Source organism: Heterodontus francisci, chromosome 42 (assembly GCF_036365525.1).
Source record: "Heterodontus francisci isolate sHetFra1 chromosome 42, sHetFra1.hap1, whole genome shotgun sequence".
NCBI lineage: Eukaryota > Metazoa > Chordata > Chondrichthyes > Heterodontiformes > Heterodontidae > Heterodontus > Heterodontus francisci.
This window is the reverse complement of record NC_090412.1, coordinates 9,008,461-9,027,697: the sequence shown is the minus strand read 5'-3', so window position 1 is coordinate 9,027,697 and position 19,237 is coordinate 9,008,461. Positions and strand designations below refer to the sequence as shown.

The 19,237-nt window shown below is 43.3% G+C and overlaps 1 protein-coding gene across 9 annotated transcripts in view; it reads left to right on the top strand.

The window, feature by feature from the left end:
* The window catches only part of ndst2a (N-deacetylase/N-sulfotransferase (heparan glucosaminyl) 2a), a 480,630-nt gene that overhangs the window by 221,068 nt on the left and 240,325 nt on the right, over positions 1 to 19,237 (top strand). For all 9 annotated transcript variants that reach the window (XM_068020521.1, XM_068020523.1, XM_068020517.1 and 6 more), the window contains one exon: positions 6,759 to 6,804. The gene's annotated coding sequence lies outside the window, so the exon portion shown is untranslated. The remainder of the gene's footprint in view (positions 1 to 6,758; positions 6,805 to 19,237) is intronic.

Genomic DNA, 19,237 nt, shown 5'->3' with positions numbered 1-19,237 from the left:
TCTCAGGCTAATCACAGGACAGCTATGTGAATGCTGCCGTAGCAACGTCAGCCTTTACTATTTGTAGCTTAAGATTCTTATCATAGAATCATACTGCACAGAAAGAGGCCATTTGGCCCATCGTGCCTGTGCCAGCTCTTTGAAAGAGCTATCCAATTAGTCCTGCTCCTCTGCTCTTTACCCATATCTCTTCAGATTTTGCCCATCAAACATTCATCCAATTCCCTTTAGAAAGTTACTATTAAATCAGTTTTCACCACCCTTTCAGCCAGTGCATTCCAGATAATGGCTTGCTGTGTACATTTTTCTTCTCCTCGTGTTGCCTCTGGTTCTTTTGCCAATTACCTTAAATCCGTGTCCTCTGGTTATCGACCTTTTTGCCACTGGTAACAGTTTCTCCTTCTCAAAACCCTTCATGATTTTGAACACCTCTATCAAATCAAATCAGGTCTCTCTTTAACCTTCTCTGCACCGAGGAGAATGATCCCAGTTTCTCTAGTCTTGTCCATGTAACTGAAGTCTTTCATTACTGGTACCATTCTGGTAAATCTCCTCCTCGGCCCTCTCAAAGGTCTTGACATCCTTCCAAAAGGATGGTGTGCAGAATTGGTTGCAATAATCGAGCTGGGGCCTAACCGGGGTTTTAGTAAAGCTTTTCTTTGCTTTTTTACCATAACTTCCTTAACCTTTTGGTAACATTTTGTCCTTTTGTGCGATTTGCTCTTGTTCATCATGCCAGTAGCGAAATGAGAAGCAGCCCCGTGGAAGCTTTGGCTTGGAAAGAGGTTTCGCTGGCACGTAACACTGTGTCTGTAATATTCAATCTCTTGAAATTTTAAAATACCACTTCAGCTGTCAAATAAGGATGCCAACTTGAAGGTTTCACCGCAAGACCTCCACCTCCCACTGCCCTGCTTTCCATCATTGGTCAATGCCCAATCTCGCAGGGCACCAACTACCATCATCATTGGCAATCCCTCGTGTCGTGGTCGATTCTTCTTTGCGGATGGCTGGGTGGAAGTGAGATGACCGTGTTGACTGTGGATTTGCAGGTGGTTTATGAGCCCACAGCAAGGACGTTGGTTGTCGGCTGGTAGGCGTGGTGGTGGATGTTTGGTTCGAGCAGCTGCCCTCTTTCTGCCTCCCCCTCACCGTTCTGTCTCTGGCTGCTATTGTTGATTGGAAGGTCTTGTCACCAGTTTTGTGGCACCATCAGTTAGTATGTGGCACTTATACAGCAGTGCATCGCGCACCATCTACCAACTGAGAGGTGAACAGCCTCATGATTACCCAATTGAATGATTCCCAACTTCAGTCAACAGCTTTTCTCCCTACCTCCAATGGTTTTTGTAACTAATAAGCAAAAGTGTACATAGAAGATTGGTTTTTAAAAACACAATAATTTTTGACATTCCATTGATTTTGTTTCTTCAAGATTGATCACAGCAGTGCCCTGGAGATCAATCTCCAGGTCCTGGAGACTCCAGGACAATCCAGGAGGGTTGGCAACCCATTCTGAGGTGATGTGTAGCTCACTACATTCCGTCTGTCAAAGCCGCAAAATCGAGTGAATCTCATTACACTGGGGACGCTGTAGTATGTGCCATTAATCTGTAAATTAAAAAGCAAAACCTGTTAAAATTGTTGATTTAGTACAGAAATGCTGCTCCAGCCCTCTGTATTAGAATAAGATAACAAAGAACAGTACAGCACAGGAACAGGCCATTCGACCCTCCAAGCCTGCGCCGATCTTGATGCCTGCCTAAACTAAAACCTTCTGCACTTCCGGGGTCCGTATCCCTCTATTCCCATCCTAATCATGTGTTTGTCAAGATGCCTCTTAAACGTCATTATCGTATCTGCTTCCACCACCTCCCCCGGCAGCAAGTTCCAGGCACTCACCACCCTCTGTGTAAAGAATTTGCCTCGCACATCCCCTCTAAACTTTGCCCCTCGCACCTTAAACCAATGTCCCCTAGTAACTGACTCTTCCACCCTGGGAAAAAGCTTCTGACTATCCACTCTGTCCATGCCGCTCATAACTTTGTAAACCTCTCATCATGTCACCCCTCCACCTCCGTCGTTCCAGTGAAAACAATCCGAGTTTATCCAACCTTTCCTCATAGCTAATGCCCTCCAGACCAGGCAACATCCTGGTAAACTCTTCTGTACCCTCTCCAAAGCCTCCACGTCCTTCTGGTAGTGTGGCGACCAGAATTGCACGCAATATTCTAAGTGTGGCCTAACTAAGGTTCTGTACAGCTGCAGCATGACTTGCCAATTTTTATACTCTATGCCCCGACCGATGAAGGCAAGCATGCCGCATGCCTTCTTGACTACCTTATCCACCTGCGTTGCTACTTCCAGTGACCTGTGGACCTGTATGCCCAGATCTCTCTGCCTGTCAATACTCCTAAGGGTTCTGCCATTTACTGTATACTTCCCACCTGTATTAGATCTTCCAAAATGCATTACCTCACATTTGTCCAGATTAAACTCCATCTGCCATTTCTCCGCCCAAGTCTCCAACCGATCTATATCCTACTGTATCCTCTGGCAATCCTCATCACTATCCGCAACTCCACCAACCTTTGTGTCGTCTGCAAACTTACTAATCAGACCAGCTACAGTATCCTCCAAATCATTTATATATCCTACAAACAACAAAGGTCCCAGCACTGATCCCTGCGGAACACCACTAGTCTCAGCCCTCCATTCAGAAAAGCACCCTCCACTGCTACCCTCTGTCTTCTATGACCGAGCCAGTTCTGTATCCATCTTGCCAGCTCACCTCTGATCCTGTGTGACTTCACCTTTTGTACCAGTCTGCCATGAGGGACCTTGTCAAAGGCTTTACTGAAGTCCATATAGATAACATCCACTGCCCTTCCTTCATCAATCATCATCGTCACTTCTTCAAAAAACTCAATCAAGTTAGTGAGACACGACCTCCCCTTCACAAAACCATGCTGCCTCTCGCTAATAAGTTCATTTGTTTCCAAATGGGAGTAAATCCTGTCCCGAAGAATCCTCTCTCATAATTTCCCTACCACTGACGCAAGGCTCACCGGCCTATAATTTCCTGGATTATCCTTGCTACCCTTCTTAAACAAAGGAACAACATTGGCTATTCTCCAGTCCTCTGGGACCTCAGCTGTAGCCAATGAGGATACAAAGATTTCTGTCAAGGCCCCAGCAATTTCTTCCCTTGCCTCCCGCAGTATTCTGGGGTAGATCTCATCAGGGGGACTTATCTATCTTAATGCTTCGCAAGACACCCAACACCACCTCCTTTTTGATAACGACATGACCCAGACTATCTACACTCCCTTCCCTCGGCTCATCATCCACCAATGGTGGATTTGGTGAATACTGATGCAAAGTACTCATTTAGTACCTCGCCCATTTCATCTGGCTCCACACATAGATTCCCTCCTCTGTCCTTGAGTGGGCCAACCCTTTCCCTGGTTTTTTTAATTTTTTTTATTTCCAAAATATACCTTATTCATAAAAATCTGTAAAAATTGCATTGCCAAACAGTTTCAAACAGCACCAAAAAATACAAACATTGCAAGGGAGATCAGTTTCCTTCAATACTATCATGAGTTTCTTCACAACCCTTCCATTTCACAATTGTCATGCCAATTACAGTTTTACATTTACAGCAAATGAAAATATTAACAATACAGTTCGAGGGGTTTCCCGTGGATCCAGCCCCTCAGTTCAGCTTGGTGGGAGGACCTTACACTGTGGTCTTTCCCCATTGAGCCTTTGCTGCGGCTGCCCCAAGCTTTAGTGCGTCCCTCAGCACGTAGTCCTGGACCTTGGAATGTGCCAGTCTGCAACATTCGGTCATGACAACTCTTTGCGCTGGAAGACCAGCAAGTTTCGTGCGGACCAAAGGGCGCCTTTCACCGAATTGATAGTCCTCCAGCAGCAGTTGATGTTACCCTCTTGCTCTTTATATACGTATAAAAAGCCTTGGAATTCTCCTTAATCCTGTTTGCCAATGACTTTTCATGACCCCTTTTAGTCCTCCTGACTCCTTGCTTAAGTTCCTTCCTACTTTCTTTATATTCCTCAAGGGCTTTGTCTGTTCCCAGCCTTCTAGCCCTTACGAATGCTTCCTTTTTCTTTTTGACTAGGCTCACAATATCCCCCATTATCCAAGGTTCCCGAAACTTGCCAAACTTATCCTTCTTCCTCACAGGAACATGCCGGTTCTGGATTCTAATCAACTGACGTTTGAAAGACTCCGACATGTCAGATGTTGATTTAACCTCAAACAGCTGCCCCCAATCTAAATTCTTCAGTTCCTGCCTAATATTGTTATAATTAGCCTTCCCTCAATTTAGCACCTTCACCCGAGGATGACTCTTATCCTTTTCCACAAGTACCTTAAAACTTACGGAATTATGGTCACTGTTCCTGAAATGCTCCCCTACTGAGACTTCGACCAGTAAGAGACCTATAGGAATAATTTGTGCTGTCCTGCTAACAGATATTTATATTGGCAAACCACCTGTAGTGCAATTGTAATTGTATGATTTGCTATCAATGGTTAGTAAGCGGCCAAAGAAAGCCAGATTTGCATTTATGTAGCACCTTTCAATGACCTCAGGACATCCCAAAGCATTTCACAGCCAAGGTAATAGTTTTGACACGTCTTCACTGTCGTAATGTAGGGAACGCGACAGTCAGTTTGTGCACAGTAAGACCCCACACACAACATTGTGATAATGACCTGATAACTTCTTGTAGGGAAACCTCTTAGAGTGTGCACACATTTCACTCAGGATGAAAGATATGATGTGCTTCACTTCTGTCATTGCAAAATTTAGGCTTCCAAATGTGAATGAAAGGCTGCTTCATTTTGGGCCCTCTTTCTTTGACTGATTTCTGTTTTGACACACTGGGGCCAAATGGCCTCCTTCTGTGCTGTACCCAATCTAAGATCCATTCATGGATTGTGGGCTTCACTGGCAAGGCCAGCATTTATTGCTCATGCCTAATTGTCCTTGAAAAGGTGGTGGTGAGTCACCTTGAATATAACTGAATAGCTTTCCAGGACATTTCGGAGGGCAGTTAAGAGTCAACCACATTGCTGTGGCTGTGGAGTCACGCAGGTCAGGGTAAGAATGGCAGATTTCCTTCCCTAAAAGACATGAGTGAACCAGGTTTGCAGTTTGCTTAAAGGACGTGCCTGCAGTCCTTGAGCACCACATGATCGTAGCCATACAATCTGAATGCTAGTGTTGGCTGCGAACACTGCATTAAATTTCTGAAAAGAGAAGCCAGCAGAGTGTCAATAAACGCCTCCTCAATCCGATTATTGCTACCGAATGCAACAATTTCAAATTTACAAGGAGGCAGCCAATTCTTGCCAAGTGCTATAAAAAAAAAAATCTCTTGATTCTAGTAAGCCCTCTGATCAGTCCCAATTACTATTAACCTTTGCTGAAGGCAACCCTCTTGCTCATCGTAAAGGTTGTAGTCCATTTGATGTCCTCTAGCCTTAGGCTGACACATGCTCTGGGATGAAGGTCTTGCTAGAAGTCTCGGAAGGTGCTGGGAAAAAAAAAAGTTCTGACGCAAGTTACAGGAAAGGGCCCCGTGCACTGGTCTTGTGTACAACGATAGACTCCACTGAATTGCCTGAGGTATTTCACTTCAGAGAACTGTGCCAATCAGGTATACAGGCTTTAGAAGGTTGAAACAAAAACAAGAAATGCTGGAATCACTCAGCAGGTCTGGCAGCATCTGTGGAAAGTGAAGCAGAGTTAACGTTTCGGGTCAGCGACCCTTCTTCGGAACTGACAAATATTAGAAAAGTCACAGATTATAAGCAAGTGAGGTGGGGGTGGGGCAAGAGATAACAAAGGAGAAGGTGCAGATTGGACCAGGCCACTTAGCTGACCAAAAGGTCACGGAGCAAAGGCAAACAATATGTTAATGGTGTGTTGAAAGACAAAGCATTAGTACAGATTAGGTGTGAATATACTGAATATTGAACAGCAGCAAGTGCAAACCTGAAGAAAAACAACCTGAAAAAAACAGTGGGTAAGCAAACTGAACAAACTAAGATGAAATGAAATAAATGCAAAAAAAGATTGTAAAAAATGTAAAAAGGAATGTAAAAAAAAAAGGAAGAAAAAATAACTAAAAATGACAAAATTATTTTTTTTTTTTGACATTCCTTTTTACATTTTTTACAATCTTTTTTTGCATTTATTTCATTTCATCTTAGTTTGTTCAGTTTGCTTACCCACTGTTTTTTTCAGGTTGTTTTTCTTCAGGTTTGCACTTGCTGCTGTTCAATATTCAGTATATTCACACCTAATCTGTACTAATGCTTTGTCTTTCAACACACCATTAACATATTGTTTGCCTTTGCTCCGTGACCTTTTGGTCAGCTATGTGGCCTGGTCCAATCTGCACCTTCTCCTTTGTTATCTCTTGCCCAACCCCCACCTCACTTGTTTATAATCTGTGACTTTTCTAATATTTGTCAGTTCCGAAGGAGGGTCGCTGACCCGAAACGTTAACTCTGCTTCTCTTTCCACAGATGCTGCCAGACCTGCTGAGTGATTCCAGCATTTCTTGTTTTTGTTTCAGATTTCCAGCATCCGCAGTATTTTGCTTTTATTTTAGAAGGTTGAAACTGGGAAGGCTGAACTGAAGTCTTTCGTGAACACAGAGATTACAAGACGATTGTTTTCCTATTCTGATTTTAAAAATTTGTTTCCCTTTCCTTTCAGGAAATCAAAATAAAGAAGTAAGATTGTGCAGGAAGTGGCATTAACTGTAAGTAAGAAGTCCTTTTTTATACTTACAGCCCTATAAAACACTTAAGACCATGTTTAAATTTCTACTTTTAGTGGACGTGTGTTTACTTGTACTTAGTGTAAGAGTCTTGGGCAAAGCTTCCAGATCATTTAATAAAAAGCCACAATTTAATAGGCTTATTTATTACCAAACAGTATACAATAGTGGGCAGATTTTAAGTGATCTTTGACATGTTGGTTTGGGTTGCCAACCCTGCAGAATTGCCCTGGAGTCCTCCAGGAATTAAAGATTAGTCTCTAGGACACTGCTGCAAGCAACGCCTAGGAGGAACATCGTAGGGAGAATAAGAAATTGCGCTTTTAAAGAAAGAGATCTTTGAAAACTTTGGTTATTAAAATATGAGATGAGAGAAAGTCTTGTTTAAAAAAAACTCAGTGGCCATCATGACTGAACATGTTGCAGCAGTGCATCTTTCTGTCAACTGATTGATCAGATGTATTTAAAAGCAAAATACTGCGGATGCTGGAAATCTGAAATAAAAACAAGAAATGCTGGAATCACTCAGCAGGTCTGGCAGCATCTGTGGAAAGAGAAGCAGAGTTAACGTTTCGGGTCAGTGACCCTTCTTCGGATCAGATGTACTTGTTGTCTGGAATTGCCAGGCAACACCTATAGCAAGTTCAGTGAATGACCTGCCTGCTCTGGTTTGTAATCATGATTCAAGGGTAACTTTCCCTTTCATCCAAGTCATTCTTCTGTCCTCAGGATTCTGCTCTGAACCTGGAAATAGCTGCCCACGCTCGGGAGAAACGTTGAGAAACAAGCCCTCTAGCAGACTAATTAATGCAGTGACGTACTTGTGTGAGTGTCTTGACTGATACAGAGCTGCGTCACTCACCGGTCACCAGGGTCCTGCTGGCAGTACTGGTGGTGCTGTTGGCATCATTGATCTTGGTCTAGAGGGAGGTGTGGGCAGGAACCAACCAAGGGGTCTCACTTCTGAGGGCTGTTGAGTGACCTCTTCTAGAAATTTTATGCGGGTGTGAGTGTGTCTGCCCAGGTCAAGACGAGGCTTGGCTATGATTTTCCCCCCGCCCCACCGGACACAGTTGAGTAGTTTACGGATGATCATTGTCTAGGTTCTTGTCTGATAAATAGCCTCTTGGTCAAGGGACTCGAAAGCTACTGGAGCCCAGTGGGCCTCAGCAAGCAATTGGCACACCTTTAGGGAGTAGGGGAGATCTTTAAATTTCAATTTTAATTATTTGCTACATATGGTTAAGATTGCAATTAAATTGCAGAATTACATTTTGATTGTGTATGGTAGGATTGAAGATTGGAAAAAGCCGTATTGCATGGCAAAGCTGTTTTCTGACAGTGAATACCATTATACAACCTTTTAAAATCTGAATTATGAATCCTTGAGAATCTGCTGAAACATAATAGCTGTTTAAAATAAGGTGTAATGTCCTCCTGCTTTGATATATTCGTTGTCCAAGATGTTTGCTACAAATTGTGATACTTAAGCATAGGAAAAATGTGAAAGTAAATCATTGTAATACATAAAAACGGAAGAAATAGGATTAGGAGTTAATTGTAATGAACCACAAGTTACATGTATCTCCGAATACCGACACTGATATTTCAGAGTAAGTAACCACTCATCAACAACAGTTATGTTGCGTTAATTGCTCATTGAGGGTGATCTTGCAGAGTGCATCGCCACTTATCATAGAATACTGCAGCACAGAAGGGAGGCTGTTTGGCCCAGCAAGTCAGGAACAGCTCTTTCGAACAGCAATCCAGTTAGTCCCATTTCTCTTGCCCCTATCCCTGCAATTTATTGAATGGGTTTATTGAACAGTGCAGTACGCTGTGGTAGTTAAGCATCCTTTCATTGCTTTCGGTAGATGATTGCTGTATTGCCAGCTTGCACTGTAGTAGCATGTGTCGGGCCATTGTGTGGCACAACTCGGCTCAAGACTGAAGTGTTTCAATGAGGAAAACACTGCTACATATTGCTGCAGAGTTCCACTTTCTTTATATAAAAAAAAAATTGGACTGGGACCAGCCCATAATGAGGCCGGTCTCCGTGGGTAACGAGCACCCTTTTCTTCTTCTCCATCGCTCCACAATGAACTGAAACAATTTTTTTTCTTTTCAGCGCTGAACTGAACTTGAAAAGCTTCCTGGTTGTTTAATGGGTAAATCTCGGCCATGCGAACATGGAAGGTTCTAGGTTCAAACCCTGTGCCTCCCGGCTAATAAAAGACTTTCTGTGGAATGGACAGAAAGACTTGCATTTCTATAGCGCCTTTCCCAATCTCAAGGACGTCCCAAAGCACTTTACAGCCAGTGAAACACTTTTGAAGTGTAGTTACTGTTGTCCTGCTGGGAAACTTGGCAGCAATTTGCGCATAGCAAGCTCCCACTGGCAACAGTGAGATTAATAATGACCAAATAAACTACTGGTTGAGGGATAAATATTGATCAGGGCACCTGGGAGAACTCCCATGTTCTTCTTTGAAGACGGGCCATAGGATCCTTTATGTCTTCAAAATTACTAATTTGCTGTAAAGCACTTTGGGACATCTTGAGGTTGTGAAAGGCGCTATATAAATGCAAGTTACTTTTTACATTTGGAACACCAGGGCAAGAATGTGCGCATTAAGCTCAGAATGTAAGTTTTAAGAGCATGACTTTTTTCATATATCTTCATCGGCCAGTTCACTCCGCAAGCCCCAAAGCTGATAATCTTTGAAAACAAAAGATCTTCATGGGGAAAGGCAGCTATGAGCAAGGCCACAGAAAAATGCCTGAATTTGTGGAATGTAATTTTCAAAACCCTGAATCACGTTATAAAAGTGGAATTTGAGTTATTCATTGACCATAAACCAGTGGCTGTAATTCTAAATAGATGGAATCAGGGAATGCAATCCCCGAATTACCCCTAAAGGATCTGCAATCCATGTAATAAACATTGAAATATGACTTAGTCATTTACCAGTAAGCCAGCGGGCCCCGCTATGATTTTTTTTCCTGTCTTTACTTCATCTGGTGCAAACTGAAACTGGTGCCGGAGTGGTGTCCTAGGCTCAACCATCTTCGGCTGCTTCATCAATGACCTTCCTTCAATCATAAGGTCAGAAGTGGGGATGTTCGCTGATGATTGCACAATGTTCAGCACCATTTGCGACTCCTCAGATACTGAAGCAGTCCATGTAGAAATGCAGCAAGACCTGGACAAGATCCAGGCTTGGGCTGATAAGTGGCAAGTAACATTCGTGCCAGGCAATGACCATCTCCAACAAGAGAGAATCTAACCATCTCCCCTTGACATTCAACAGCAATACCATCGCTGATTCTCCCACTATCAACATCCTAGGGGTTACCATTGACCAGAAACTGAACTGGAGTAGCCATATAAATACCGTGGCTACAAGAGCAGGTCAGAGGCTAGGAATCCTGCGGCGAGTAACTCGCCTCCTGACTCCCCAAAGCCTGTCCACCTGTCTACAAGGCACAAGTCAGGAATGTGATGGAATACACTCCGCTTGCCGTTCCTTCACCGTCGCTGGGTCAAAATCCTGGAACTCCCTTCCTAACAGCACTGTGGGTGTACCTACCCCACATGGACTGCAGCGGTTCAAGAAGGCAGCTCACCACCACCTTCTCGAGGGCAATTAGGGATGGGAAATAAATGCTGGCCTGACCAGCGACGCCCAAATCCCATGAATGAATTTTTAAAAAAGTTTCCACCCTGTCATGGCATACTCGGTATATTTTGACGTAATTGTACAGTTCGAGTTAGCTACGGTAATCATATTTTAAACATTCACGTTGCATGTGGCTGAAATACAAAAGTTCCAGTGCTTCCCCTGTTGTGCAGCAGAACATGTTTGAGTCATTGGGCCAAGGCATCTGCTTGAACCGTTGCACTTGATGACTCGATTCAGCCCAGGAACAACAACTTGTATTTATCTAGCGCCTTTAATGTAATAAAATATCCCAACATGCTTCACAGGAGCATTATGAAGGAAAATGTGACGCTGAGCCACAAAAGGCGATACGAGGGCAAATGGCTAAAAGCTTGGACAAAGCGGTAGGTTTTAAGGAGCATTTTAAAGGAGGAAAGCGAGGTAGAGGGGTTTAGGGAGGGAATTCCAGACTTTTAGGGCTTTGGCAGCTCAAGGCACAGCTCCGATTGGTACATCCATTGAAATTGGGGACGCCCAGGAGGGATTTGAAAACCAGGATGAGATTTTTAAAATCGAGGTGATGCTTGACCGGGAACCAATGGTGATCAGCGAGCACGGGGACTTGATGTGGACAAACCCCTGAGTTAGCAGAAATTGTTGCAGTTTCTTTGCCTTGGAGGTTGCAAGAGTGAAGGATAATTTGCTTTGAACTAACAAAGATGAATTGGAGGAAGTCACTTCAATGTGGATTGCACTAATGAGACAGGCAAATATCATCGCACAATAAAATTACTTCTTGGTGAACGATTACTTATATGTACATCTGGTAGGACTTGGCCCCCTCTGTGTAAGGTTCTTTGCTGTTGTGCTGTTACCAAGACTGAGAATAATTGGCAGTGTTGGATTGGAAGCCTGGAATGAAAATGATGCTAATCTTTCCCATGATGGGTTTTTTACGACAATCAATGGTGGTTTCGTGGCTCCGTTACGGAGACGAGCTTTCAGTTCCAGATTTCTTTTTATTAATCAATTAAATTGATTGATTGATTGAATTTAAATTTCACCAGCCGCTGTGGTGGGGGTTTGAACCTGTGTCCCCAGGTGATCAGCCTGGGCCTCTGGATTACTAGCTGAGTGACGTTACAGCTATGTCACCGTCTCCTCAAATTATTCTAATACCTAGACGCGAGATCTGCAAATCACTGGATATGTCAATGGGAGCCTTCTGGGACAATTGCAATGATGTGGCATCCAAAAGCATAACAAGTGTCCAATTTAAAACTATCTGCACTGTATGTAAGCCCAATTATTGTGCTATAACATAACGAGAGACTGTCTACGCTGCAGGATGTTGTACAGGTTTACAGGGAGTGGGTAAGGGGATGGGAACTTAATGACCAACTTTGCATGATATCTGATCATCTCCTTAACTTTTGGTCACAGTCGTGCCTCTGCTTCTCTTGTTCCTTTGCAGAATCTGTGTTTCATTAATGCAGCCTTGAAATTATTAGTTAAAATAACTAAGCCATTAGCTAACCTTCCACAGCGGGTGTTTTATTTGACCACAGTGGCGCCTTTTTAGTGAGGCATTAACTTGTGGCCAAGGCCTGTGGCTGGGAAGACCCTGTGATCTTCAGAGTAATTATGTAATGAAGTCTCAAGTGTAATTTCTAAATAAGCAGGTGAAAAAAAAAAGCCAATGTAACATTAAAAATATTGCGAATGATTAAACAGAGAAAGAGAGGGGAACAGAGTAAGTTACGTTGAATCTACAGTTCTGCCCAACTGGTCTATGTCAGTGTTTCTGCTCCACACGAACCTCCTCCCACCCCTCTTCACAAGCCCTATCAACATAACCTTCTATGATTTTCTCCTTTGTGTTTATCTAGCTTCCCCTTTAAATGCATCTCTGCTACTCACCTCAGTCACTCCACGTGTTAGTGAGTTCCACATTATCACCACTCTCTGGGTAAAGAAGTTTCTCTTGAATTCATAATTGGATTTAACCCCCATAGTTTTAGTTTCACCCACAAGTGGAAACATCATCTCTATGTCTACCCGGTCAAACTCTTGCATAATTTTCTAGGGTTTTTTTCCCCATGGCAATTACATTTTTGCATTAGTTCTTCAAAAATTGTTTCATTCCCGGGGAAGTCTTGTGGGGGGGTGGGGGGGGGGGGGGGGGTGGGGAAACAATTGCCAATTATTTTTTGTAATCAAACAGCAATGTAACTATCTCTACACTAGCAGCTCCCCAGTGACGTTGCTCAGATAAGTTGAGGATGCTCTGTTTTGCAATGACGGGAGTGTTATACCATCCAACACTGCTGCAGAAACGGAGCTGCGTTTAAAGAGTCTTGTGCCTTTTCAGGTCACAATGTAAAGATCTATATCCTGAGCTCAACTCTTGTGTAATTGTGGTTATCTGATTGCTGTCCAAGTGAATCCTGCTGGAAAGTATGTGTCAGGTTAGGACAGGGTTGGATTTGGCTGAAATGAAGTGCTCACAGCCGATAGGCTGTTGACACTTGCTCTCAGGGCCTTCCAGTGAAGAATGACTAATGGGATGAGGGACTGTAGGGCACCCATCATAATGTACATCGTCCAGAGTCAGCACCTTCAACAGACCTGGAAAGAAAGACCTGCATTTACATAGCACCTTTCACAAGCTTGGGACATCCCAAAGCGCTTTGCAACCAACTAAGTACTTCTGAAGTGTAGTTGCTTGTTATAATGTAGGAAATACGGCAGACAGTTTGTGCACAGCAAGCCCCCATAAATAGCAACGTGGTAATGACCAGATAATCTGTTGTTTTGGTGCTGTTGATTGAGGGATAAATATTGGCAAGGACACCAGCAACGATTCTACTTTTCTTCCACCCCTGTATGATGCCATGCGTTGCACCACTCTTGTATCCCCACTAATTGCATGAACCTCCCTCACTCTTGCATTTGTTTATATATTTTTTCCTTATCTCTGGAGCCTTGCCCTGCTGTGGGATTTGCAGGATTTAGTGGTGGATTTGTAATATCACAATAATGGTGTGAAAGCTCTGTCACCATAGTGAGCTCACGCAAAAGAAATTTCTAAAAAGTGATGCTGGGACAAGCTGGTATTGTGCATAAGTGCCAGCGATCACAGTCCTGAAGGGTGGAGAGGGGACAGGTTGGCATCTCCTGTATGAGGCTCCAGAAGAATGGAGATTTCTGAACAGTGATTAGCACCGCAGCCTCACAGCTCCAGGGACCCGGGTTCAGTTCTGGGTACTGCCTGTGCGGAGTTTGCAAGTTCTCCCTGTGACCGCGTGGGTTTTCGCCGGGTGCTCCAGTTTCCTCCCACCGCCAAAGAACTTGCAGGTGATAGGTAAAATTGGCCATTGTAAATTGCCCCTAGTGTAGGTAGGTGGTAGGGAATATGGGATTACTGTCGGGTTAGTATAAATGGGTGGTTGTTGGTCGGCACAGACTCGGTGGGCCGAAGGGCCTGTTTCAGTGCTGTATCTCTAAATAAATAAATAAATAAAGTGTTTAGCCAGGATGCTGTGGCTATCATGGTGTGGGGACAAGCTTGATGGAGCAACAAGTTCTTTTCTGCCCCTCAATTTTGTATGTAGCTGTCCTTCTGTTTTGGCATGGCAAGATGGGTTGATATGGGACCTTTTACTGAGGGCTTGTGTAAAATTGTGTTTGTATTTAACTTGGTCACTACAGGTTAACAGGCAAAGTGAAGGGTTTGGTGCAAAGCCAATAAATGCTCATCATTGATAAGTAATAGTCCAGAAAGCACGTACAACTCTTAAAGTGCAAATAGAATCTGTCGGCAGGTTCAGTGAGCCTAGGCTTTCATCTCAAAGCTTATTTTAATTCCCACTCCTAGTTTCACTCTTATATTCAAAACAATTTTCATGGTAGCGTCTACAGAGGAGGCAATTATACAACTTTAAGCGCGTGTAACTTTCCGTATAAGAACAAGATTTGATACGTTGCAGTTCATGAACTTTGATTTCTTTTTTAACCAGCAGAAACGTGCAAAACATTTGCAGTCAAATTAGTATCTTTACTGCAACAGTAGTTCTTTAAATACAGGATTTCTAGTTATTCTTTCAGCAAAGACTTTTTAACAGAATCAAAACTTCTCACTCTGGAACAAGCTGCATAAAACTGTCCATGTGTAAAACAGGCCTAAGAATATAAATGCAAATTTTCTCAAGAGTCTGGCCTTGTGACTTTTTTATAGTTATAGAATATGAAAGTCTAATTGGGAACTGTTTTCTCCTGAGTTGAAAAGGCACGTTTACATCTGATGGACTTAATATTATTCAAGGAATAAAAACTCTATTTACTTCAAATCTACCTATTATAATTCCAGAATCTAACATCAAAGAAAACAACTTCCTAAACACCAATCTTGTTCCATGACAAAGTCCTTGTTTAGGATTCAAGTTTCAGAACATTATAATTGCTCCTTTCTTGAGTCTAAGTTTGTGTGTTAGCATGCCCATTGGAGTTTTTTGTTCCACTTAGCCGATTTCATCAGCTCATTCATCCTGCCTCCCTCTCATGCCATCCCCATCACATTCTTCACGGAAACAATCTCTCCAGTCAGGGTTACCACAAACCAAAGCTAACGGTGGTTATAAAATCTCCTGCAAAAAGGCTGGCACTCCCAGTGCAGTACTGAAGGAGTGCTGCACTGTCAGCAGTGCGTCTTTCAGATGAGCCATTAAACCAAGGGCCCTGCTTGCGCTCTCAGGGATGTAAAAGACCTCATGGCACTATTTGAAGAAGAGCAGGGGAGTTCTCCCCAGTGTCCTGGCCAATATTTATCCCTTGACCAACATTGCTAAAGCATTGTTTGTGGGAACTTGCTGTGTGCAAATGGCTGCTGTGTTTCCTACCTTAGAACAGGCTGTAAAGCGCTGTGGGATGTCCTGAGGTCATGAAAGGTACTATATAAATGCAAGCCTTTCTTTCCTTCCTTCCTTCCTTCCCTCCTCTTTTCACATTGGGGTTGAGAAGGGTGGGAATTGATTTGTTCGATCCTTGCTGAGGAGTCCAACTTACCTGCTCTTAATACCTACTGTATTGTTTTATATTAATGTGTTCCCTGATTTATAAGTATTTGCCTGGAACTTTTGAGAAGCCTGATAGCTGGCACGGACACAGTGGGCTAAAGGGCCTGTTTCTTTGCTGGATAACTCAATGATTCTAATAGACTTCTTTTTAAAAACAAAAAAACTTGTTGATGTGCTAGTTATTGGTAGAAAGTAGTGCAAGCTTCTTGAGGGTATAGGGGTCCAGTGGTTGTGCTGCTGAACTAATAGCTCTTGATTTTTAAATCCCGCCAGAGCAAGGTGTGAAATTAATTTCAGCATCTCTGGTGATGGCCCAGCACCAGAAAAAAAAAAGCCATAAAAGCTGGTGGATTGGCGGAAAAGCCAAACCAGTTGACTAACCACCTTCGGGCAAGACTGCCCTCCATCTCCCTATCTGGTTTGGCCTGCTGGTGAAGTTGGCTCACGCAACAGAGGTGACTCTTAATGAGGCCTACAGAGCCACTCCCTCGTTTAACCGCCATCTTCTCTGAGTACACCTCTGAGCAATAATTATTTTTTTAAGCTTTGGTTCTAAAAGGAGCTAATCATGTTCGAGTCTTGCACTCATCCTGCTGAATTAATTGGGGCGTTTATATAAATTAGCATGGCGCTGCTATGGATAAAGTGAGGGCGTTTATATTATGACAAATAATTTTCTTTATTGCTGATGGGTGGCTAAATGTTCTAGATTCCATTAACAGCTGACAGTGTTTGACTTATGTAGGAACAGGTGAAGCATGGAAAATTAAATAGATATGTTGAATAATTTAGTTCTTTTTGAATTTTGTGTCTGGTGCTTTTTCTGTCTGCTTGGAAGGGTAGAATTTGCCTCTCGGTGAGATGTTCGCACAAACTCGTCATGAAATCCATCTCTCTGCTGTCTTAACAGGAGCAGCAATCTGTTCATTTTAAACAGGTTGTCACCTCTATTAAAATAGCAATGAGAGCAATTTGATACGAGCACACACTAAGAACACCGACTGACTAGTTTCCAGCCAAAGTTCCCTTCTGTCATGTCTATCTGCGTGTCTGCCATTTCAATGCCATTTTACGACTGCCATCTATATATAATATAATATGGTAACCTTGGCATTTCCTGAGATGTCCTTCATCTAAACAACTGCACTTGGACTGTTTTTAGCAGTGATGTTAAATCATCGAAATGACCTGACCTTGCCTTTATATTAAAGTGATGCTTTCCCTATGTTAACAAGAGAGCAGGAATAATGCCTGCAGTTATTAAAAATGATGGACGCATTTAACCCTTAACTCTCTGTGACCCTTGGAAGCTGTTCCATTAATTGCATTCGCTCAGCCCCTACTGTTAAAGCTCCTTCATGTTGCTCAGTGCTCAGCAAGCAATTAAGATACAATTACCTCAATAATGAATTCATCAATCAAAATAAATCAAATTAATGGGAATAATAATAGACACGCGGCCTACTTTTTGAGATGTCCATTTGTCACCGGTGACCTTTAAATCCAGCTGTAATTTATTAGTCCTGTGTTTATAAAAAGTAGTAGGTTTGTGCATGACGGTGAGACCTCATACTTGCTCTATAGGACAAAAGGCTCACAAACCACTTTGGGTTTGTACCATTTTGTTTGCTTCAAGAATTTAGGAACAACTTGGCCATGGTCTTCTGACCTCTTCTACCTCCATTTTCTCTTTTTTTTTTTTTATTCCCCTCCTTTTCTTGGCTGAAGATGAAGAAAGGCTTGCATTTATATAGCACCTTTCACAACCTCAGGACATCCCAAAGTGCTTCACGGCCAATGCAGTACTTTTTGAAGTGTAGCTACTGTTGTAGGAAATATTGTTGAGGACACCGGGCAGTAGTACCATGGGATCTTTTATGTTCAGCTGTGAGGGTAGACAGTACCTCGGTTCAACATCTTATTCGAAAGACGGCACCTCCAACAGTTCAGTACTCCCTCAGTATTGCACTGAAGTACAAAGAACAAAGAAAATTACAGCACAGGAACAGGCTCTTCGGCCCTCCAAGCCTGCGCCGATCCAGATCCTCTATCTAAACATGACGCCTATTTTCTAAGGGTCTGTATCTCTTTACTTCCTGCCCATTCATGTATCTGTCTAGATACATCTTAAAAGACGCTATCGTGCCCGCGTCTACCACCTCCGCTGGCAACGCGTTCCAGGCACCCACCACCCTCTGCGTAAAGAACTTTCCACGCATATCCCCTCTAAACTTTTCCGCTTTCACTTTGAACTCGTGACCCCTAGTAATTGAATCCCCCACTCTGGGGGAAAAAGCTTCTTGCTATCCAACCTGTCTATACCTCTCATGATTTTGTACACCTCAATCAGGTCCCCCCTCAACCTCCGTCTTTCTAATGAAAATAATCCTAATCTACTCAACCTCTCTTCACAGCTAGCGCCCTCCATACCAGGCAACATCCTGGTGAACCTCCTCTGCACCCTCTCCAAAGCATCCACATCCTTTTGGTAATGTGGTGACCAGAACTGCACGCAGTATTCCAAATGTGGCCGAACCAAAGTCCTATACAACTGTAACATGACCTGCCATCTCTTGTACTCAATACCCCGTCCGATGAAGGAAAGCATGCCGTATGCCTTCTTGACCACTCTATTGACCTGCGTTGCCACCTTCAGGGAACAATGGACCTGAACACCCAAATCTCTCTGTACATCAATTTTCCCCAGGACGTTTCCATTTACTGTATAGTTCACTCTTGAATTGGATCTTCCAAAATGCATCACCTCGCTTTTGCCCTGATTGAACTCCATCTGCCATTTCTCTGCCCAACTCTCCAGTCTATCTATATTCTGCTGTATTCTCTGACAGTCCCCTTCATTATCTGCTACTCCACCAATCTTAGTGTCGTCTGCAAACTTGCTAATCAGACCACCTATACTTTCCTCCAAATCATTTATGTATATCACAAACAACAGTGGTCCCAGCACGGATCCCTGTGGAACACCACTGGTCACACGTCTCCATTTTGAGAAACTCCCTTCCACTGCTACTCTCTGTCTCCTGTTGCCCATTATCCATCTAGCTAGTACACCTTGGACTCCATCAGCCTACCATGGGGAACCTTATCAAACGCCTTACTGAAGTCCATGTATATGACATCTACAGCCCTTCCCTCATCAATCAACTTTGTCACTTCCTCAAAGAATTCTATTAAGTTGGTAAGACATGACCTTCCCTGCACAAAACCATGTTGCCTATCACTGATAAGCCCATCTTCTTCCAAATGGGAATAGATCCTATCCCTCAGTAACCTCTCCAGCAGCTTCCCTACCAATGACGTCAGGCTCACCGGTCTACAAGTATCAGCCTTGACTTGGCGCTCAAGTGGGGCTTGAACCCACAGCTTTCTGAGTGGGCCCAGAGTGCTACCACTGAGCCACAAGATGGTTGATTATGCTGGGATGAGCTTATGGGGCAAGGGCAGCCACCCAGAGTCTCAGCCCTTCTTCACACCTGGCCCTAAATGGTACGTGAAGGTGGGCTATTCACCCCCTGCACCCCTTCAAACCCAATTCTTCCTTCAAGCTTTTGGTCAGCACTCCTGATTTCACCACCTTTGTCTTGGCATCTACTTCCCTTCCGCCTTTGTGAAGTGCCTTGAGATGTTTTTCTACATTCAAGATGCCATGTAAATGCA